Below are 24,136 nucleotides of genomic sequence, written 5' to 3'. Positions count from 1 at the left end.
ATTTTATTTAGAGTCAAAAGTATCTTATATCTGAGCAGAAGAAAAATAATTTCTTTCACGCTTTGTTTAAGCTAATGCAATATAAAGTACATTTGAGAAACCCACAGAAACAGCTGACCTGAACAAGGGGGAGCTCATGGACCTCAGGGAAACCTGCAAAAGACTTTTCAAGACCACCCTGAACAAAGGTGTCAGTTTGGAGGTCTGGTTAATCTATGGGGCCTCTGGTAGTGGATCAGTATTTATCCCTAGTACACGAATGGACTTTGGGAGCCCACTCCACATAGAGGGATACTCTCTCAGTCTAGACACATAGGGGAGGACCTAGACCCTGCTCCAAATGATATGGCAGATTTGAAGATCTCCCATGGAAGGTCTCATTCTCCCTGGGGAAGGGAAAGAGAATGGGATAGGAGTTAGTGGGTGGAGAGGAGGGGAGGAGGGGAAGGAGAGAGAACTGGGATTGACATATAAAGCAAGCTTGTTTTTAATTTAAATAAAAAATAAAAAAGCATTTTGATAATTATTGGACTGAATGTCTGGAAGCCAGAAAGACATGAAAAATACTGTTGGGTGGATTTTGGCATATACTGTATTGGGAATATTTTTTGAGCAAAAGCATGCCTTCAAATATGGACAAATTGAAAACATTTAACGAAAATGCTAGATATTAAATCTAGGAAGGTATTATAAAATAGTACCAAGGGAGAAAACAATCCTTTATTTTTCATTTAATTACCAAGTAAATATAGTTAAGTTGCCTAAGTTCTGAATAGTTGCAAGGTATCACTATAGTTATATCCCAGGTACAGTTAAAACAATTATATAAAGCATTCTGTGTATCAAGATCCTTTAGTTGATCCTAATGATAATTTAGATTATTTAACACTCATTGTTTTAAACATATTCACAGTTATGCTTTTCTTGTAGATTCTATTTTTGCCCTTGAAATTATTACCTTTAACAAAACACATGTTGCTTTGTTACTTCTCCTTGGTGAGTCAAACATACATTGCATTTTACAGATCTTTGGGGGTTGGATAGAGAAAAATCTAGGGTGAAATACACACAGACACACTACTGATGTAGTATTTATGTTTGATGGAAAGATTGCATTCTTCCATAATAGGACATAATGTTGTGGGATAATTGTTTTGTACACTATGAAGATATGCCTCTGCCAAAGCACCTCTTTATTGGTTTATCAAGGAGCTGAACAGCCAATATCTAGACAGAAAAGGGTAGGTGGGACTTCTGTGCAGAGTTAGGAACTCTGGAAGAATATTCACTAGCAAATTACAGAGGGAAGTCAGACACACAATGTGGAGGACAGGTAATGAGTCACAAGTCACATGGCAGAATGTAGCTTAATATAAACAGGTTAATTTATGTTTTAAACATTAGTTGGAAACAAACCTAATCCAAGGCTAAGATTTTGTAATTAATAACAAGTCTCTATGTTATTATTTGGGAGCTGAAAGTACAAAGAAAGTCCAACTGGAACCTAAATTTTAGAAACTCCACCTCCCAAACTCAATAACTAACTTCTACTATGATGTTTATTATTGATATATGTTCAGTAAACCTGAAAAGGGAACAATAATATTTTATAAATTCCTGAGATTTTCAGCATTTGTGGTGCTATGTGCACTTTGAATTTTACTTTTATAGACTATAGAATATAGGGAATTTTAAATTATACTGTTATCAAATTTATAAAGGATCTTAAGATGGAATTTCTAGATTATGAATGATTTATCTGCCTCCTATATTTATCTTTGCAGAGATGTTCAGGTTGCATCTGTGTCATTTTCTTGTGGACATTAGAAGTATTTTAATGTTTCATCCAGTCAATGATTTTAAGGTTGCAACTTCACCTTAAAAAAAAGAAGTATCGAGAAAGAAGGATTTTAACTAAACTTTGCAAAGCTCAAGAAAAACCTTATGAATTTTTGCAAAAATCTGTGCATTCTAGTTACACTTAGTGTTCCAGCCCTATAATCCAAATACACATATTGGGGCTGTAGAGACCTTAGTCTTAAGGGGCATATTTCACTCTTCATGTGGACATTAGGTGACATCTCAGCACCATAGTGTATTGGCTCACAATTGTTTGTAGCTCCTATGCCATTGACTACAATTTTGTATAGCCTTTCTAGCACCTGTGTTTATCTGTACACACACACACACACACACACACACACACACACACACACACACACACACACAAACACACACTTTAAAATATAGACAATCTGTGTTTCATCCTTCTACTGACAGAGGAAGATTCTCTAGTGAATTCTGAGCATGACATTAATCTATGAGTTTAGCTGAATATTGTTAGGAGCTTTTATTTCTAAAACAGTAGTATTTGGTTTTACCCTAGGATCATGTGGTATCTTTTTTTAGGTTCTTGGTCATCCCAAGCAGTGCTGAGTATTGGATATCTTGTGAAATGGGCCTTAAATCACATTATACATTGTTTATTCCCATAATTTTTGTGTCACAATGGCCCTAGCATATTTGGCAGGTAGGGCATATTTGAATATGAAGGGGTTTCAGGTGGGTTTGTATTTATGTTTCTCCTTTACTATCTTGCAGAGTACCTTCCTGTATGAAAGACACTAGGACATAGGGCAGAAGACCCTATATAACACCAGAACAAATTTTCCATATTCAATGTGTTATATTGATGCTCACTTCAGCAGTAGGGCCTTACTTTCAATTTGTAGAGCAACCTATTCTCTTGCATTAATCTGTGTTGTTAGGGAGTTCTCATGGAAGAGAGAACCAAGAACTCAGTTATATGTCAGACAATCCCAATATTAGAAGCTTCGTTTGCTGACAAAACGGTGCCAGTTGGCACTCTATTTCCCCCATTATTTAGCATTTCATTTAGATCAACTTAATGTATGCATATATATTTATGAAGCTTCTATTGCATTAGGTACTCATACTACTCTCCTTAAGTTTCTCTCTTCCATTTTCCTTGTGCCTCCCAACTTGATCCTTCCATTCCACGCTCTCTGACATCTATCCATAACAATCTAGTCTATATCCCTCTTCTAGGGAAATCTGTCTGACACCCACTTGTTCCATACTCTAAACCTAACATTTGTGGTTCTACAGATTTTAGTTTGATTACTTATCATTGCTCAACAGTTAATGACTTCATATAAATGAATACATACCATATTTCTCTTTCTAGATTTGGGTTATCTCTGGATGAATTTATCTTGTTCTATTCAATCATATGCTAATTTTATGAATTTAACTTTTTGTTGACTGAGTATCTGACCGACTTTCCTGTGAAGCAGGAAATTCTGAAGGACTGTTCTACCTTTTCTTGGCAAAGTTTGGCATCACTTTACTTGCATCTTGCTTGTGCAGTTTGGAGAGCATATTGTAAGCAATTGAGGCAAGGAAGTTACTTTGCCCACATGGCTAGCTTTTGCTATAAAAATAAACTCCATACAGAGTCTCTTTGATGCCCATCATCTTCTCTGAAACAGATTGGTGCTGCTGGGAGCAGATTGACTCACTGTGAGGAAAAGACTTAGGTTAATAAGCATATTGAATGCCATATTCTGAAGGTCTTTGAATTGTATGAAAACAATCTGTCTAAGTGTAACTATGTATGGCTATGGAAACTTACATAACATGACTACAAGTTTCACTATTTTTAGATGACTGTTTATCTGTATTTTTAAATAATATATTACATTTTAGAGTGAGTTGCATAAATTTAATACCTCAAATAAGAGTAGAAATATACATACAGTGTAACAAAATTAAATTTGTATCAAGAAACAAAAATCCATACAAATATAAAATGTTTAAGAAATAGTACTTGCTTTTTTGGTTTATGTTTATTGTCAGGACATGTTCATCTCCTGCTACCTCTGTGTCAGACTGGTTACTCTTCTGACCCTGCCTTCCTTTTCACATCATTCTCAGTTTGGATTTTCTAACTAATTCTATCCTACTCAACTATGGGCCAGTTAGCTTGTTTATTAAATTAATCATAATGGCATACAGTTTACAGATTATTTCTCATAAGTTTGTAATAATAAAATTTAAGGACTAGAAACTTACAATACATTTTTAAATCACCTCATAGGTACAATATCTTAAACAAGAGTAGAAAACACATACAGTATAACATAAATAACGTTACATTAGTATCAATATACAAAACTTCATACCATTGTAAATATTTAAGACTAATAATAGACTTTTATTTTTAAAGAAGGGTCAATAGTCTACCATTTTATCCTATCATTCTTATTTCCCTCATTTTCTTTTCAGTATGAAACTCTAATTTCCTTTTCTTAGTTTTCTCATTGACAATGACCAATAATAACTTGCAACCAACAATACCCCAAATGATTATAAACATCCACAATCAACTGAATGACCCAAAACTACCCACTCCACCTCTTGGGAATGTGGGCTTCATGTTCTCTAGACTGCTTTCTGATGTCTTGGAACAAAATCTTCTCTAAGGGATCCTGGTAAAATTGGGATAATGGTCAAGTCCTTGGAGAGCTAGCTTATGCTCTGTGTGATGGAAAGGTGTAGAGCTTATTTAAAATCTGTGAGCATGAACCTTTTCAGTTAGCAGCTCTGAAGTTGTTCTAGATGTAAAATTTTGAGGAAACTGCAGCAGATGCATTCTGAGAGGCTGTATTACCTGGGCTACTTCTCTTCATTGGTTCCTGAACTTTTTGTTCTGAAAATACACAAACTTTTAAAGGTAGCATACATGTCTGCATTTACATAAGTATGGAATGTGTGGTGTTCACAAGTCAGCTAAAGATGTTTTTTTGTTGTTGTTGTTGTTGTTTTATCTTTGAGCAGGCAAAAAGAATCTGACATGTTATATCTGCTTGGACTGTATAACCAAACTTTAATATAAACCTCTATCCATCCATAGGAAAAATGGCATGTAATAATAAGCATGAGTACACTGTAGTCAACAAGATTTACCACGTCTCATCCAGTTTAAGAGCAGTTTCCATAGTAGAGGTATCAGCTTGTATATCACTTGTCTTGTAGTCTTTCTTGGCATTTTCCCTCATGTCTGCACCCAAGATCCTCAGGTGGTCTCCCCCAATCAAATCTGATTATTAATTTTGAAGAAACCCATAGCTTTTTGTTTCCTGTAGAAACAAAGACATAACCTCTCTCCCAATGCAACATAGTGCCTTCTTCCATTTTGAAGCCAAGGCATCCCTAAGGTATATAAGGTGATTTACTTCAACAGTCCATTTTACAATGCAGTGTCTCTTAGAAGATTCTGTTATCTGATCATTAGCATTAAAAAATTCAACATTAAGGTACAAATTCCCTGTGTTATAATATTTCCAAACCTCATGTGGCTTATATTTTTTGTTATTCACTTTTTTCTGTTGGATTTTTCAAGACAGGGTTTCTCTGTGTAGCTTTGTAGACCAGGCTGGCCTACAGAGATCCACCTGCCTCTGCCTCCCGAGTGCTGGGATTAAAGGCATGTGCCACCACTGCCCACCTTTATTTACTCTTTCTTTGAAGACTTTATTATTTTTTAACTATTTATTTTTTTCTATGACTGTCTTAATCATTTTTTCTTTCTTCAGAATCTAATCATAGGTACTATATCTATTTAGAGGTTTTTTTCTGTCTGGGCCTGGGCCTCACCTTCTGCACATCTATAGCCTTCTCTGACCATGTGAGCCAAGTCTTAACCAGCAACACCCTCTGTTGCATTGCTAGTTTATGACACTGGTGGCAGACTTCACCACCTTTGGGTCTGCCTAGCCATCTTAGTTCTGGGAAGCTGCTGTGTCTGCACTGTGGCAGACATTTCGGTCTAGTTTCCCACAAGTGCTCTGTTTCATGGCAAAGCCTCTTAAAAGACCAGTGCCTGCATACACCATAAGCAGTAGGCTCTGTGTACATTATATATGTTGGATGCTTTTTGTAGCAAGCTTTCTCATCAGCTGCCAGCTCACAAATGTTAACACAGAAACTGATTATTAATTGTGATGTGAAAGCTGGCCTTACATTAGACTTGCTTTAACTAGCTCATAATTTAAATTAGCATTTATTTTGTAACCTACATTCTGGTATGTGATTTACTACATCATCACTTTATTGCCAATCTTGCTTCCTCTGAATTTGGCTGGTGACTCAGCCTTTCTACTTTTCAGAGTTCTTTGTCTGCCCAGAAATCCTACCACCACCTACTGCCCAGCTATTGGCCATTTAGCTTTTTTATTAGAGCAGTCACAGCAATACATCTTCATACAGTGTACAAATATCCCACCACAGGGGTGGATCCAGATAGGAAGGCAGGGAGGGAGGAACTAGGAGGAATAGAAAAAGGGGAAACTCTTATCAAGATACATTATATGAGAAAAAACTATTTTCAATAAAAGCAAAATGTTTCTCACAAATACACACAATATACGTATGTTTATAAGTATGTATGCTTATATATGAAATTCTCAGTAATTATTCTAACTTTTCTAATCAATATCATTAGCTCAGAGTTACTAATGGGATCTAAGATATTATGAAGAGAGAATCAAAATGGCTATCCATATCACACAAAGTTTATTTCTTTTTATTTATTTATTTATTTATTTTGGTTTTTCAAGACAGGGTTTCTCTGTGTATCTTTGGAGCCTATCCTTGCACTCGCTCTGGAGAGCAGGCTGGCCTCGAACTCGCAGAGATCCAGCTGCTTCTGCCTTGCGAATGCTGGGATTAAAGGCGTGTACCACCAACGCCGGGCTCAAAGTTTATTTCTAAACAAACAATTTTATTAGAAAATTAACTCAGTAGTAATTTAAAGATTAATATGTAAGGAACAAATAATTCCTCTGATATTTATGCACATCAAACATGTGAGTAAAAATGAGTTTTGACATGTAATGAACTCACAATTAGTATTTTAAATTGAAATAGTTAATGAATGTTCATTTCGTATTGTCAAAAATCTAAATCTAAACCTTTAATAAAAACTCAAAAAATTAGAATAGAAAATAAATATGAAAGGAACACACAGGTGGTTTTTCCTTCTTGAATGATGTGGTCCTCTACATCCTAGGCTGGTAGCTCTCATCCCCTAGATTTGCAAACAATATTTTTTTGGGGGGGGTCATTACTAATTTTACGACATAATTCATGTTTTATTTATTGCTTCATGGCCACACAATACAAAACCATAATAGATATTTTTAAAGGAAAACAAGAAAATATAAATAACGTCAGTGAAAATTTTATATTTGGTTAATAAGTGTCAGGAATTATTATAAATTTTTCATCTGAGAACATTTTATGACTTTCAAAAAATGGTCAGATTTCATTTTTTTCCTTTTTTATTTAAATCATATTTATTTAAACTAGAAAGAAGCTTTTTTTTACATTTGAATCCCAGTTCCCTCTCAATCCCCTCCTCCCCTGCTTCCCACCTAGCCCCTATTCCAACCTCTTTCTGCTCCCCTGGGAGGGTGAGGCCTTGCATGGGGGATCATTAAAGTCTACCAATTTTGTACCAATACCAAGCTGTTTTCAGAACTATAGCTTTATAATACAGCTTGAAGTCAGGGATGGTGATGCATCTGCAAGTTTCTTTATTGTACAGGCTGGCTTTGGTTATCCTGGGTCTTTTGTTTCTCCATATAAAATTGGAAATTGTTCTTTTAAGGACTGTGAAGAATTGTGCTGGGATTTTGATGGGGATTGCATTGAATCTGGAGATTGCTTTTGGCAAGATTGCCATCTTTACTCTGTTGATCCTATCTATCCAAGAACATTCCAGATCCTTCTATTTTCTGTTATCTTCTGTAATTTCTTTTCTTAAGACTCAAAGTTCTTGTAACAGGTATTCCACTTGTTTGGTTAGCATTACCCCAAGGTATTTCATGTTGTTTGTGGCTATTATAAAGGGTGATGTTTCTCTGATTTCTTTCTCAGCTCATTTATCATCTTTATATAGTAGGTCTACTGATTTTTTTGAGTTAATCTTGTATCCTGCCACTTTGCTGAAGGTTTTATCAGTTGTAGGAGTTCCCTACAAGAGTTTTTCAGGTCACTTATGTAAACTATCATATCATCTGCAAATAGTGAAAGTTTGACTTTTTCCTTTGCAATTTGTATCCCCTTGATCTCCTTTTGTTGTCTTATTGCTCTAGCTAGAACTTCAAGGACTATTTTGAAGAGGTATGGAGATTGCGGACAGCCTTGTCTTATTCCTGATTTTAGATGATTCGCAATAAGTTTCTCTCCATTTTGTTTCATGTTGGCTGTTGGCTTGCTGTATATTGCATTAATTTTGTTTAATTATGTTCCTGTTATCCCTGTTCTCAAAGATCTTTATCATGAAGGGGTGTTGGATTTTGTCAATGGCCTTTTCAGCATCTCGTGAGATGATCACATAGTTTTTCTTTCTCCATTCGTTTATATGGCAGTTTACATTGATGGATTTTCATATGTTGAACCATCCTTGCATCCTTGGGATGAAGCCTACTTGATCATGGTGGATGATTTCTCTGATGTGTTCTTGGATTTGATTTGCCAGTATTTTATTGAATATTATTGCATTAAGGTGCTTGGGGGATATTGCTCTGTAGTTCTCTTTCTTAGTTGTATTATTGTGTGGTTTACATAACAAGGTAATTGCAGCCTCATAAAAAGAGTTTGGCAATGACCCTTCTGCTTCTATTATGTGGAATACTTTCAAGAGGATTTGTGTTAGCTGTTCTTTTAATTTCTGGTAGAATTCTGCACTGAAGCCATCTGGCCATGGGATATTTTTGGTTGGGAGACTTTTAATGACTGCTTCTATTTTGTTAGGGGTTATAGGTCTATTTAAATTGCTTATCTGTTCTTGATTTAATTTTGGTAAGTAAAATCTATTCAGAAAATTGTCCATTTCCTTTAGACTTTCAAATTTTGAGGAACAAAGGTTTCCAAAGTATGACCTGATGATTCTCTTGATTTCCTCAGTATCTGTTTTTATGTACCCCTTTTCATTTTTGATTTTATTAATTTGCATGTTCTCTCTCTGCCATTTGGTAAGTTTGGATAAAGGTTTTTCTATCTTGTTGATTTTCTTTATTACATTGATTCTTTGTATTGTTTTCCTAGTTTCTACTTAATTGATTTTAGCCCTCAGTTTTATTATTTCCTGGCATCTACTTATCCAGTGTGAGTTGGCTTCCTTTTGTTCTAGAGCTTTCAGTTATGTTGTCGATTCTCTAGTGTGATTTTTCTGCAGTTTCTTCATGTGGGCACTTAGCACTAGGAACTTTCCTCTTACCACTGCTTTCAAAGTATCCCATAAGTTTGGGTTGTGTGGTCTCATTCTCGTTGAATTCTTGGAAGTCTTCAATTTCTTTTATTGCTTTATCCTTGAGCCAGAAATAGTGCAATGGTCTTTATTCCATTTTCATTAGTTTGCATGTTTCCTGCAATTCGTGTTGGTGTTGAATTCTAATTTTACAGCATGACGGTCTGATAAGATACAAGGGGTGATTTTAATTTTTTGTACCACTGAATTTGAATCCTGTCAGCAGTCCCTCGCCCTCAGGTGTCCCTGAGCAGGGTAGCAGAATAAATATAGTTAATGTCAAAGAATTAGAATAACTGAAAAGTACTTTGTAGGGAGATACTGTAGCTCTGCCTCCTAGGAGCCCTACAGGTGTGCCTGGCTATGGAGGCTCAGGATGATGTAGGGCAATTCTTAAGGGGTGGCAGACATGTGGAGCCCCTTCTCTCTGGCCTCCCTAGCTTGCTGCCTCTGGGCACACTCTGGCTTGTGCTTGGCCGGTATTACTTGAATAAAGATATTTTAACCTGTAACTTCACGTTATAGTACTTTATTGAATATATTGCATATGTCATTTGAAAGCTCCCTTTAGAGAAAAGTTACATGACTTAACAATAGAAGACTGCCAAAATTATTAAAGAAAAATTATACCAATTCTATATGAATTTTTGTAAGCAAAAATGTCTAAACATGCTCCTAGTTAATCTGGGTCCAGTTTTACATAAGTAAATAAAATGTTTTTCAATAATAGAAAATTGTAGATAAGTGTTTACTCTGAAAATAGACACATAAATTCTATACATTTTAAGAAATAAAACCAAGGCAATTAAGTATTTAAAATATAACATTTTAATGTTTCAGTACAAAAGACTTTTCTTATAATGTATTGTTGGATTAATACTTGAGTTCTCAATGGCAAATGGAATGAATATGTTTCTCACACTTACTATATATTCATATGTGTGTTTGATTATGTATACACACATATATACATATATATATATTTAAATATATATCAAATCCTCAGTAATTACTCTATTTTTCCTAACCAATACCACTCACTAACTTAGAATTACTTATAGGAAGTTATTTACATATTTGGGAGGTGATTTTAACATCACTCTGATATTCTGCAGAAACCTACAGACCATATCCCCAGTGCATGACTAATTCTAAGTAAACTAAACTTCAACAAGTTTCTCTAAAAGTGTAATTGTCAAATTGAAATTTGTAATGCGTTGAGAAAGATCTTCTAATTATACATTCATGGGTATCTTAATGAGGATGTTTATGATTTTATTTAAATAATCTGTTCTTCACTGTTTTTCTGATTACAAAATTTAATTATGAATAGCAATTAATCAAACATTCTCTTTGTTGAGGTATAAAACTGAACATAGTGTTTCCTGCCATAAATCTCTTCTCCATATGGCAAAGGTACAATATTGGCACTGAAGCCTGGTGTCCATCTGGACAGAGATACATTTACTACATGAGGCAAAACTTTCAAAATCGACCATCTGTTTGTATGCGATTTGTGAAAAACTTGTAAATAAAATAATATGAACATGAAACAAGAGTGATCACAAAGATAATGGATCATTTACTTGGCCCAGTAAAAGCTCTTTCAAAAACACATGTTGAAAATTGTCAAATGCAATACTTTTTTCACCTTGAAAGTATAAAGCTACTTATTGTATATACAGAAATAGTTAATGCATCTACCACCAAATCCAAAGTCATCATACTAATTTTCAATTGTCTTCATTCTAATTAGTCATCCCTGATTTATAACAACCCAGCTTTATAAATGCTTACTTAAAATATTCACTGTGTCATTTGTGTGTATATTTTCCTCTGAAGGTTGGTAGTGCTGAGATTGCTTATTAGAAATTTATAGCATATAAATACATGATGAATTCATATGAAGTAATATGCATTAATTTACAGTAAAAATTTTGTAGTTATCTATTTGAAGGCCCAAATTATTTTCCTTGTGTCACTTTATGCACGTCACTATTCAGTCCCTTGATTTTGTCTTCTATGAAAGAAACCTAGTAACATTTGCTTCTTGATTGATGTGGAAACTAAATTAAATGTGAAAAAGTACTAATGAGCTTGGCTTTTGAACAAGGAACTACATACCAGTTGGCTTAAAACTACATGAAATTGTTTTCTACAATTTAGGAGTCTGAAGTATCAGTATCAAGGTGTTAGTATGGCTGGATTCAAGAGACAATCAGTTGCCACATTAGAGACTGAAAAGTTATGGTTTTCTCAAAAGGCAGACAAAGGTATTCATTTTTTCTATGTTTTTATCAAGGCATTGATATCATATGTGTAGGCTCCATCCTGTTAGTTAACCAACTACATACAAAAAGCCCCGCTTCCAAATGCTGTCATATTGGAAATAGTCTTTCATATAATAGGGCCCCATATATTCAGTCCATTTCAGTATGTAATTATTTGTCATAATGAAGTTATATCATTATCGAATCTACCTGAAAAAAATTTGTTTCCTATAGAAGTATGCATGGGTACTAAAAGTTAGTAAAGAAAAGTTTGAAATTGCTAATCTAGTAAATGCCCATAAAGGTTTCTATCCAAGGATCATATTCATAGCTCCCGAGGGAAGCAACTTCTTCACTCACCATTTAATGCATTATGTTTGAAAATCCATGCCCCTAATCTGTAATCCTTCCCAAGAGCAACACCTTGGTATTGCATGTCTTCCAGAGTTTTTCATGAGAGTAGGCATACTAGCTCCATTCAGTGTGCTCCAAGATTATATTGGGAGTGACTCAGGTAACTTTAGTGCAGCTGAACCTGAAGTCCCCCATTTGTGTCATAAGGGCATCTTCTGCTGACTCCCACAGTGAGTGAGGGTGTGATTGACTGCTTAGCATTTTGTAGAACATGCAAGTACAGAAATCAGATTTAGTGATGTGGAGCTGATCTATAATTGACAACTCTGGAAGAATAGACTCAACAGAGGTTATGAACTCTGTTGGAAAAGCAAAACAACTTTAAAGCAAAAAAAATCATTCAAAAACATCAAGGAGAACACTGGAAATTAATCATGGGAGACTGGGGTTCATTTCTTTGCCTAGACATGTCATATCTATTCTCCTAGCTTGTCTGTACATGAGCCACTGGATTTTTCAATTTATGAAATAAATAAATGGATTTATGTTTTTTAGTCAGATCCTTCAAAATCTGCACCATGCCAAAAACTTCCCCAATGCTTCTAGTGACAAATTTCCCAAATTTTCAGATTTATATTTATGAACCGTGGACTAGTCTGATTCTGCCAACACAAAACCAATGAAAACCCAAAATAAATAGATATGGCTCATTAATGATGAAGGGTTTTGTGACACATTTTCAGGAGAAAATTTCCAGAAAGAAGAAAAACTTCTTGGAATATAGTGCTTTCAAATTAACTATCAAGATATAGTGAGTTTGGGGCTTATGAGCTGGCTCAGTGGATAAAAGTGCTTGCTGCAAAGCCTGATACCTAAGTCAGATTCCTGAGATCCACCTGGCCACAGGAAAGAACCTACGCCTGAAAGCTGCCCTCTGACTTCAGCACACTAAATATATTAATGTTATGAAATGACTTGATACATGCAAGGAGTGTGTGGGGCTTAAAGATACATATATTGTTAGTTTATTATTAATTTGCAAAACACTATTAATTTTACCATTGTTGTTAAATATTAGAATTACAAATGTTCTTAAGGCACAGATTGGTTTGAATTTGACTTGTTTCTAAACTAGAAATTTGTAACAAGTTTCATGTTATATATAAATTTTAATTACCATAAATATAAAAATATTATTAGCAGATTACTTGGGAAGTTTCTATTAAATGGCACAATATTGTTGGAATTAATTAATTAATGATCTTTGCATTATATGAACTAAACAATAAAGCTGACATTTTTCCTTGCAGCTGCAAGGAAATAAATAAATAAATAAATCTCTACACATTTATGAGGTTCCATGCAGTATGTTGATGTATTCATGCTTTGTGAATGATTAAATCAAGCTCACTCCCACTCCCAATGATTTTGCAACTTTCTGCCTGTGATGAAAGTATTTAAAATCTATTATGTTGGTAACATAATAGTTAACTCTTTTGTTTGTTTCCTCTTTTTTCAGGACAGAGTTTCCCTGTGGTTTTGGAGCCTGTCCTGGAACTTGCTGTGAAACAGGTTTTACTCGAACTCACAGGGATCTGCCTGCTTCTGTCTCCCAAGTGCTGGTATTAAAGGTGTGTGCCATCACCACCCAGCAGTATTTAACTCTTCTTACTGGCTATATAACATATTATTACATATAATCCTAAAACATAACATCTCATTTTTTTTTTACCAGGTGCTGCCCTTTTTCATCCCATTCCTTCTTTCTAGAGCATTTCGGCACCAATCACATTTGTACAGCTCATTTTCCTGCTTGATATTTTTTTTATTACAAATGTAAGTGACATCCTGCAGTGTGTGCTTATTATTTTTTTTTTGGCCTGGCTTTTTTCACTAACTATAGTGATCTTTGGAGTCATTCATGTTATTGATAATGTTGAGATCTTCTTTTTAAAAGTCTATAGTGTTTTACTGTTTACTGTGTATTAATATCCATTTCTTTTAACATATTAGCCAATTAAATATTTAAATTGATTGCATATTTGATCACCATTACTATACAAGGGAAATGAAAGTGAAGCTATTTCTTAACAATAAGGTTTCAGTTCCTTTTGCTACATACCAAAATTTGGCATGGCTACATAATAAAGTAGTTATACGTTTCACATTTAGTGAACCTAGATAATGATTACTGATTCCCAGGTTCACCAATAGTTCTGCTTCCTCCATCCATATTCTCCTACTCTTTTATACATTGTCCTTTGATAACATAAATCCTGATGATTATGAAGCTGATCATGTGGCTTTAATCTTTCTTTCCATTATGAAGAGTGATACTAATTAGTATGCATATGCTTGTTAGCCTTCTGTAAACTTTCTTTGGAGAAAATTGTGTTTAAGTCCTTTACCTGCTTTAAAAATAAGATTGTTTGTTTCATGCCATTTATCTCAGTCATAATATGGGTATTAGCACCTTGTCAGATATTATGTTTGTAAATATATCACCAACTATTTAGATTTTCTCTTTAATTTCTTCCCATTTTTTGCAATTTTAAAATTTAAATTAGAAACAATCTTTTTTTACATATCAATCCTAGTTCCCTCTATCTCCCTTATTCCTCCCCCTCCACTGTCCCCTATCCCATCCCCATTCTGCTCCCCAGGGAGAGTTAGACATTTCATGGGGAATCTTCAAAGCCTGGCACATCATTTTCAGCAGGGCCTAGGCCCTCCCCCATGTGTCTAGGCTAATAGAGTATCCCTTTATGTAGAATGGGCTCCCAAAGTCCATTTGTACAATTGGAGTAAATAGTGATAAACTACCAGAGCCCCCATAGATTGTCCAGGCCTCCTAACTGACATCCAATTTCAGGGGGTTTGGGTTGGTCCTAGGCTGGTTTGCCAGCTATCATTCTGGTATTCATGATCTACCCCTTGTTCAGGACAGCTGCTTCTGTGGTTTCTCAAGGCTGGTCTTGACCCCTTTTCTCATCACTCCTCCCTCTCTGCAATTGGATTTTAGGAGTTTAGATCAGTGTCTAGCTGTGGGTTTCTGCTTCTGCTTCCATCAGCTACTGGATGAAGGCTCTAGGATGTCATATAAGGTAGTCATCAATCTCAATATACTGGAAGGGCATTTAAGGTAACCTCTCCTCTACTGCTTATATTCTTATTTGGTGTCATCATTTTATATATCTGGATATTTCCCTAGTGAAATATTTCTCTTTAAACCTATAATGTCTCCCTCCATTATGGTATCTCTTTTCTTATTCTCCTCTATTCTCCCCCAGTCTGAATCTTATGGATCCCTCATGGCCTCCTCGCCCCTCCTCTTTTCCCCTTCTCTTTCTCCTAACTCAATCTTCCCTCCCACCATACTCCCAATTTGCTTAAGAGATCTTGTCCCTTTCACTTCTCCAGGGGACCATGTATGTCTCTCTTAGGTTGTTCCTTGTTTCCTAGCGTCTCTGATGGGGTGGATTTTAGGCTGGTAATCCTTTTCTCTATGTCTAATATCCATATATGAGTGAATACATACCATGTTTGTCTTTTTGTGACTGGTGTACCTCACTCAGGATGGTTTACTCTAGTTCCATTCATTTGTCTATGAATTTCAAGATTCCATTGTTTTCTTCTACCAAGTAGTACTTCCACTGTGTAAATGTACCACACTTTCTCCATCCATTATTCAGTTGTGGGGCATCTAGGTTGCTTCCAGGTCCTGGATATTACAAATAATCCTGCTATGAACATAGTTGAATAGATGTCCTTGTTGTATGAATGTGCTTCATTTGGTATATTACTATGAGGGGAATCGCTGGATCTTGTGGTAGACCGATTCCCAGTTTCCTGAGGAAATGCTGTACTGATTTCCAAAGTGGCTGTATAAATTAACACTCCCACGAGTAGTGGAGTGTTCCCCTTTCTCCACATCCTCTCCAGCATAAACAATAATGGGGTTTATGATTTTAGCCATTCTGACAGGAATAAGATGGTATCTCAGAGTTGTTTTGATTTGCATTTTTCTGATGGCTAAGGATGTTGAGCACTTTCTTAAGTGTCTTTCATCCATTTCAGATTCTTCTATTGATAATTCTCTATTTAGGTCTGTATCCCACATTTAATTGTATTATTTGGTAATTTGGTGACTATCTTCTAAAATTCTTTGCATATTTTGGAAATCAAACATCTGTCAGATGTGGGGTTGATGAATATCTTTTTCCATTCTGTAGGCCTGCCATTTTTTCTTGTTGATTATGAACTTTTCCTTACAGGAGCTTCTTAGTTTCTGGAGGTCCCATTTATCAATTGTAGTTCTCAGTGCCTGTGCTACTGGTGTTATGTTCAGGAAGCAGTCTCCTTTACCAATTTGTTCAAGAGTTCCTGCCATTTTCTCTTCTAAGAGATTCAGTGTGGCTGGATTTATGTTGAAGTTCTTGATCCATTTGGACTTAAGTTTTGAGCATGGCAATAGATATGGATATATTTGAAGTCTTCTACATGTCAGCATCCAGGTATGACAGCACCATTTATTAAAGATGCTTTTTTTGTCATTGTATAATTTTAGCTTCTTTGTCAAAAATCAGAAGTTCCTAGGTGTTCAGGTTAATGTCAGAGTTTTCAATTTGATTCCATTGGTCTACATGTCTAATTTTGTGCCAATACCAAGCTGTTTTCTAATTGTCTTCTTATTCTTTATTTCCTGTTTTAATGTTATCTCAAAGAAATAATCGTCCTAAACCAATGCCATTGATCATTTCCCATTTTTCCTTTCAAAATCTTACTAAAATTTTATTATGCATAAAATTATATTGATTTTAATGTGTTATATTGATTTTCATTAGCATGTCATAATTACTAATATAAGAACCTGTTATACATTTATTTATCCATTTCCTTTTTATGACTTTTCTTACAGTACTCTAAATATTGTAGAGTCTAACTTTTTGTCTTAAAGCAAATGTAGACCAAGGGATTAAACTCCTGATATCTAATCGTAACAAGGATAAAAGTTATTTGTATTGTGTTATATGAATCACCATTGTGATAGATGCTTACTCTCTTAGAGTACTAAAACACATTTGTAATCATGACATATCAACACTTCTGTATTTCTACTGATTGAGATCTTCATTGGAAGACAGTATATAGCTATTGGAGAGATGTGTATTTATAAAATACCTCTCTTGTTCTTGATGAATAGTTTTACTTAGAAAAATTTCACACAATGAAAATTATTTTATGCTAGTTTATTGTGAATACTAACTGCACAGGAGCCTATGGTGATACTTTGGATAGTAGTGTCTGTGGTCCTGAAAAAGTAATGTCTGTGGTGCTAGCATTATCCTCCTCAATTCTTATAGCTTAAATAAATGCATGGAATTTTCATTATAGCTTAAAAATATTCTATTGTGTATATGTATCATATATTCATTATGCAATGCATTAATCTGTTGAATTATAAATGAAATCATGAAATGTACAGTCAAATTGATGGATATAGAATTGAGTAAGGTTACTCAAAAGTAACAGGCCTACACTGTAGATCTATGGTGTAGATCTACACTGAATAAGGCAATCCAGAACCATAAATACAAGTGCTGCATATTCTCCCTCTTCTTCAGGTCATAGTTCCAAATAATAAAAAATGGATATACTTATTATATGTATAACCACATAAACAAGGAAATTATAAAAGGATTATTAGGGGGAACTCATGGAGGGAAAACAGGTGATATTCACTGGGATACGGAATATTTGGGAGTGGGCTCTATCTGGGTAGTGGGAAGGAAAGTTAGTATAAAATGTAGAAAGGTAAAGGACAAATAACAGAATCTTTTATTAAAGATATAGGTTTATTAAAGTTTTGGAAAATATTTTTATATTTATCTAAACTTAGAAATAATATATATGCAAGTGGCTAATATGTATCTAAACCAAATAAAAATGCTTCCATAAGTACCACGGACTAACAAAAAAACCTAGTACTGAATACCAGAAAACTTAATTTTGAATTATTGGTCATGGAAGTACAAGTGACTCCCATGTATTTACTAAAGATTATCAATGTAGCTCTCTGCTGGCTCTCATGGTTAAGGTGGTCCACTATTGCTAAAGACAAAGTACACTTAAGACACAGGTCTTGGATTCTATGAGCTGTATCCAATGTGAATGTTTCTGTCCTACAGTCCAGTTTTTATGGTTCCAGAAAATATTATGCATGCTTCTAATGGAAAGAATCAATTAATAGTCTTACTGAGCTGCAAAACATATGGACCATTACTGTGATCAGCATCACAAAATATGCATAAAGATTAAAAATGTGGCAGTCACATGTTGGTGACAACCAACTGCTGTCCAACTGAAATTAAAGTCCACTCAACAGTAGGAAAACCACTGCTGGTATTAGAAATTTAGGCAAATTCAGGGGCTGGTGGACTGATGGAACTTGGAAAAAGTTCTACTACCATCTCTTTGATAGATCAGTCTAATCCTGATTACACACTAAAACCTATCCTTATACCCACAGATAATTGTAATCCCTACCACTCATCAAAGCAGCTCCTCTGTCCATTAAATGGAGACCCTCACAGAAAACCATTATTAGACAGGATGCAGAAATTAATAGATTGTGATTCACTCAGCACCAACAGACACACCTATATCACCCTTTCTGCATTTATGTTTCAAGGTACATCAAAAGAAGAGAAGGCAGAAAAATGGTCATAGCCAGAATACCACAGTCTTCTGTGAAAAAGTATCATGTAATCATAGCTGCATAAGCAAGACCAGAACAATGGCAGCATCAATGGACATACAAAGTGAAAACAGAAAAAAAAATGCTAGATTCCATCCCTAATCAAAGAATAACACGACAACTAATGACTGCTGGGAGAAGGAAAAATGGCAGCTCCAATAGTGTGCAATGTTTCAATTTTCTTTGAATTTGTGTCAACACATTTTATCATTTCCTTTATTCAACTTTTTATAAAAGAAGTTTGCAGCGATGTTTCATAATGATTTTTAACTTTCATTTTCCTGATGAATGGTACTGATGAACATGCTACAAAATACCTGTCATTTCTCTATGTATTTTCACAAGTGTGCCTATGATTGTGCTACACACACACACACACACACACACACACACACACACACACACAACACACACACACACACACACACAGATGTATGTGTAATGCTGAGAACAGCACTGAGTCTCATTCCATCCTGTCTTTTCAGAACACACAGTTCTTTCATTAATTTGGTTCTAATATACTTGGCTCCTGGCCAACAAGCAGAGATTTGCCTGTCTCTACCCACTCTGCTATACTACTCGTATTATAATACCATGCCACCTTGTCCAGACTTGTTACACAGGTTCTTGGATCTAACTCAGGTCCTCATGATGGCATGGAAAGCATTTTATATACCAAGTTATCTTCAGCCCCTTTCAGTCTTCAGAGTTCTTACTCTTACTGCTGAGTCATTTGTAAGCCTTTTATAAATTTATACTTATACATTAGTAAGTCCCTTATTCTTTTTATTTTTCTCACTTTTTATTACTTCTTTGAGAATTTCATAAAATTCCCAACCCCTCCTAGCTACTTAACTAAATTGGTGTCCTTCTTAAAAACAGAAACACACAGAAAACCAAAAATAGACTAATACAGTTTGTGATATCATATACGCTTGAATGTGTGGCCTTCACTGGAGGGTACACTCTTATTCAAAATGCTGTGTTAAAGACTTTTATAGGTAAGATGACAAGCCATGCACACACACACTTGCTTACTTCAGAAAAGGAATTCTCAGCAGACCATATTTATGATTATACCATTATCCATTTTTTAAACCAATGTATTTTTTAAACTCATGTTAGTAACATCAGTGTAGGTGAGGGGTTGCTTGCAAGAAGAAGAATGAGAAGGGATTATTCAAATTTGGATATGTAACCAAAAAGCTCACCCAACATCAGTGACTAATCCCAAGTGTGTAAGCATGGAGCTCTTTATGAACCTGCAGACCCCAATATCTTTTTCCTTTCTCTTTTTAAAAAATTGAAAATAGATTCTTCTCTCATACCATACATCCCAACCAGAGTTTCTTCTCATCTACACCTCTTAGCTCCACCCACTCAAGTCTATGACCCCTCCTTTTCCCTTCAGAAAGGAAGAGGCATGCAAGAGACAACAGTCAAACATGACTAAAAATGATACAATGTGACAAGGCAAAAGCCCTCATATAGAGGCCAGAGAAAGCAACCTAATAGGAGGAAAAGTGTCCCAAGAGCAGACAAAAAAAGTCAGAGAAACATGCTCCCACCGTTATGAACCCCACAAAAACACCAAGTGAACAGCTGTAACATACTCAGAAAATCCGGTGCACATCCATGAAAACACTGTGATTGTACCTTCAGTCTCTCTGAGCCCATATGAGCTCTGTTGCATTGAATGTGTAGCCCTTTTTCTTTTGTTTCCTCCATCCTGACTCCTACTTTCTTTTCTTCAACTCTTCCATAGGATTCCTGGAGCTCCATGGCAAGGGACCCAATTAAGACCACTTTAGAGTCTCTGAACCTGTCACCATTTGCTGTGTGAGGAAGTATCTCTGGTGACAATTGGCCTTGGTTCCCATCTATGAGTATAGCAGAATATCATTAGGAATCATTTCATTGATTTTGGGGGCGGCAGTCATGTTTGGTTCTGTCATAGGTCTCAGGGCTATATAGTCTCCTGTTCCTGGGCACCCAGGCAGTGTAAGGCATAGGCTCCCTCCCTTCATGTCGGCCTCAAGTTAAGCCACTCATTGGTTGGCACTCCCACAGATTCTGAGCCACCATTGTCCCAGCCCATCTTGCATGACGGACATATTGTAGGTGGAAGGTTTTGTGGCAGAGTTGCTGTCCCAAGTTTCTTTTTGGTAGCTTGCAGAGTACCTTTCTGAATCAATGAGACTATGAAGTTTCTCTGAACAGACTCTTCACTCTCAGCAATTGTTTACTCCTTTTATTAACTTTAGGAAGAGGCCCCTCATGACTCTTCCAACTTCCTGTTTTCCCTTGAATGTGACCCTTGGTTTACTTACTGAGGCTTTCTTAAGATTCCCCTTCCCCTTTATAGCTATTGTTTCAATTTGGACACAATGTTGCAATTCTGGGGAACAATGACACAACACAGGAACTCCATCTTAAGAAACAAAAAACAAGCAAAAACAACAACAACAACAACAACAACAAAAAAAAACACACACACTCTCTCCCCCAGAAGCTGTCAAGTGCCAGCACCCGCTTAGCTAGAAGTGATACTTGGTGAGCACTTCTGTCCCTGCTGGAATGTTCCTTGACCTGAAGTATATTTTTTTTTATTATTTTTGATGGGTGCATTGAACTTCATTGATGGTATTCAAGAGAGTAGGCTCCCTAAGCCCCTCCTTATTCTGGGGGTCTGGGATGGAAACTGTGAGGGAGATTATCAGTATGGGGTTTGTTGGACAGGGACTGCTCAGCAGCCAGCGCCTCTCTCTTGCTTGAGTCCTTGCTGGGGTGGATGGTCCAGGGTGTGTTTCTTTTTCCTTGGAGGCCATGTAGGTCATGAGTTCCACTACCCTGTTGCTGTGCCGAATTCATTGTCATACCAGGAAATGAGCTTTACAAAATTATCATTGAGAGAAATGACAGCATCAAAGGTAGAGGAGTGGAAGTCACTGTTGAAGTCGCAGGAGACAACCTGGTCCTCGGTGTAGCCCAGGATGCCCTTCAGTGGGCTCTCGGATGCCTGCTTCACCACCTTCTTGATGTCTTCATACTTGGCAGGTTTCTCCAGGCAACATGTCAGATGCACGACCGTCACATTGGGGGTAGGAACACGGAAGGCCATGCCAGTCAGTTTTCCTGTTCAGCTCTGGGATGACTTTGCCCACAGCCTTCGCAGCACCAGTGGATGCAGGGATGATGTTCTGGGCAGCATTACGGCCATCACACCACAGCTTCCTGGAGGGGCCATCCACAGTCTTCTTGGTGGCAGTGATGGCATGGACCGTAGTCATGAGTTCTTCCACAATGCCAAAGTTGTCATGGATGACCTTGGCCAGGGGGGCTAAGCAGTTGGTGGTGCAGGACACATTGCTGACAATTTTGAGGGAGTTGTTGTACTCGTTGTGGTTCACACCCATCACAAACGTGGGGGCATCCGCAGAAGGGGCCGATATGATGACCCACTTGGCCCTGCCCTTCAAGTGGGCCCCAGCCTTCTCCATGGTGGTGAAGACGCCAGTAGACTCCACAGCATACTCGGCACCAGCATCACCCCATTTGATGTTGGCGGAATCTCGCTCCTGGAAGATGCTGACAGCCTTCCCATTGATGACAAGCTTCCCATTCTCAGCCTTGACTGTGCCTTTGAACTTGCCATGAGTAGAGTCATACTGGAACATGTAGACCATGTAGTTGAGGTCAATGAAGGGGTCATTGATGGCAACAATGTCCACTTTGTCAGAATTGAAGGCAGCCCTGGTGACCAGGTGTCCAATACTGCCAAATCCATTCACGCTGACCTTCACCATTGAGTCTCAGGAACAAGGCTGACACTGCAGGAAAAGATGCTGCTATCTCTAGAACAGGGAGGAGCAGAGAGCCCTGAGGAAGATCTTATGCACACTTTCTCAACTGTTGTGAGTTTATATGTGCAGCTGAACTTCTTTGTCTAGAAAAAAACTCTCTTTGTATGTATTAATCTATAACCCATGTCTCTTAGAATTTTCCCACCCCTCTTCAACCGTGATTCCTGAGCCTTGGGAAAGAGTATGATGTGGTTGTCACATTTAGGACCAAACAATCTGCATTCTCTTTTTCTTACACCTTGATTGCTTGTGGGTCTTCCTGAAATCTTCATGACACCCCAATGTTACTATAAATCTTTCTGCCAAAAGCCGCCTGAGCCCCACTGCCACATGTGAGCTTTACAACAGCCGCCTGCCCCAGTTAGGCCCAAATGAATACACAGAGAGACTTGTATTAGTTACAATGCTGCTTGGCCAATGACTAGGATTCTCATCTGTTAGCTCAGTCTTAATTATCATACATCTATATATTTTATAAGACTTATCTTATCAGATGCCTTATTAGGTTAGGGTTAGGGTTAGGGTTGGCGTCCCTCCTAGCTGGTGGATCACATCATGCCACTGGAGCAGGAGTCGAGGGGAAAAGAGAGGGCCCCTTTCCTCTATTAATGCACTTCATGGAGTAAATATATGTTTCTATTCCTCTTCCAGGGAAAATTTCAAGACTTTGTTATGCTTTAATATATATAATGTTAGCATAATTATTTATCTGCAAGTATTCAACACATATTTGAAAAATGTTGAGAAAGGAGCGAGTAATCATAATTACTATTTCCTGAAATTGGGTAAACCATGTAATGCATTCACAATGAAGTTAATGTGGATTAGAAACATGCAATACCTTTTTAACCATCAGTCTGTTTTTTTCCATTGTCCCATATATATATATATTCCAAACAGTACTTCAGTACTTGCTTCTTTTGGAGGTTTCATATTATCCAATTCCTTGCATATACTTTATTTTTTAACTTATGATTGACTTGATTGTAATTTTTCTATGAATTAACTTTCTTGAAACATATTGAGTTCCTTGTAGGTATATATTCCTGTCCATCAATTTTTTTTTAATTTAAGACATTACTTCTTCAAGTAGCTATTCTTTGCTCCATAGATGTTTTTGGTGATACATATGGACACATTTAATTATTTCTTTTCTTATCATCCATTTGGGCATGATGTTTCTAGTTGTTGATCCCCCTGATTAATCCAACTCACCAGGAACTTACTGGACTTCTTCAGTGAGAGAACAGAAAATTACATCTAGTCACAATAACCTCAGAAAAAAATTTCACAACTTTTGCCGTTTTTTTCTGGTCATTCTATTGCAGTTATTTTTAGGTATTAGAATTGTTCAAATCTGAGACTTCCATATTCTTTATTTATTTATTTTCATTTTTTATAGTTTTGCACAGTCTTGAAGTTTATTGGTTAATGCATTTCATACTTATGTTAAGATCATTTAGTGAATACTCCAGTGTTTGAAATTTTCAATTCTAAAACTTAAATTGGCTCTTTTGTTTTTATAAGTGCAACCATTCTTTTGAGATTATCTCTT

General features: G+C 36.3%; 2 long non-coding RNA genes and 1 pseudogene across 2 annotated transcripts; 2 read left to right on the top strand and 1 right to left on the bottom strand.

Moving 5' to 3' along the window:
- The first annotated feature begins 13,534 nt into the window (after positions 1–13,534).
- Positions 13,535–16,282, top strand: LOC107979210. Its single transcript, XR_003479922.2, has 3 exons — positions 13,535–13,592; positions 13,697–13,797; positions 16,236–16,282. It is a non-coding gene; the product is annotated as an uncharacterized LOC107979210 (long non-coding RNA).
- Positions 16,283–16,416: 134 nt separating this feature from the next.
- LOC118239591 lies at positions 16,417–18,978 on the top strand. Its single transcript, XR_004772154.1, has 2 exons — positions 16,417–16,475; positions 18,653–18,978. It is a non-coding gene; the product is annotated as an uncharacterized LOC118239591 (long non-coding RNA).
- A 2,349-nt stretch (positions 18,979–21,327) lies between these two features.
- Positions 21,328–22,524, bottom strand: LOC118239528 (annotated as a pseudogene).
- Positions 22,525–24,136: the final 1,612 nt, after the last annotated feature.

This window comes from Cricetulus griseus (assembly GCF_003668045.3).
Source record: "Cricetulus griseus strain 17A/GY chromosome 1 unlocalized genomic scaffold, alternate assembly CriGri-PICRH-1.0 chr1_0, whole genome shotgun sequence".
Lineage (NCBI taxonomy): Eukaryota > Metazoa > Chordata > Mammalia > Rodentia > Cricetidae > Cricetulus > Cricetulus griseus.
This window is presented reverse-complemented; position numbering and strand designations above follow the sequence as displayed.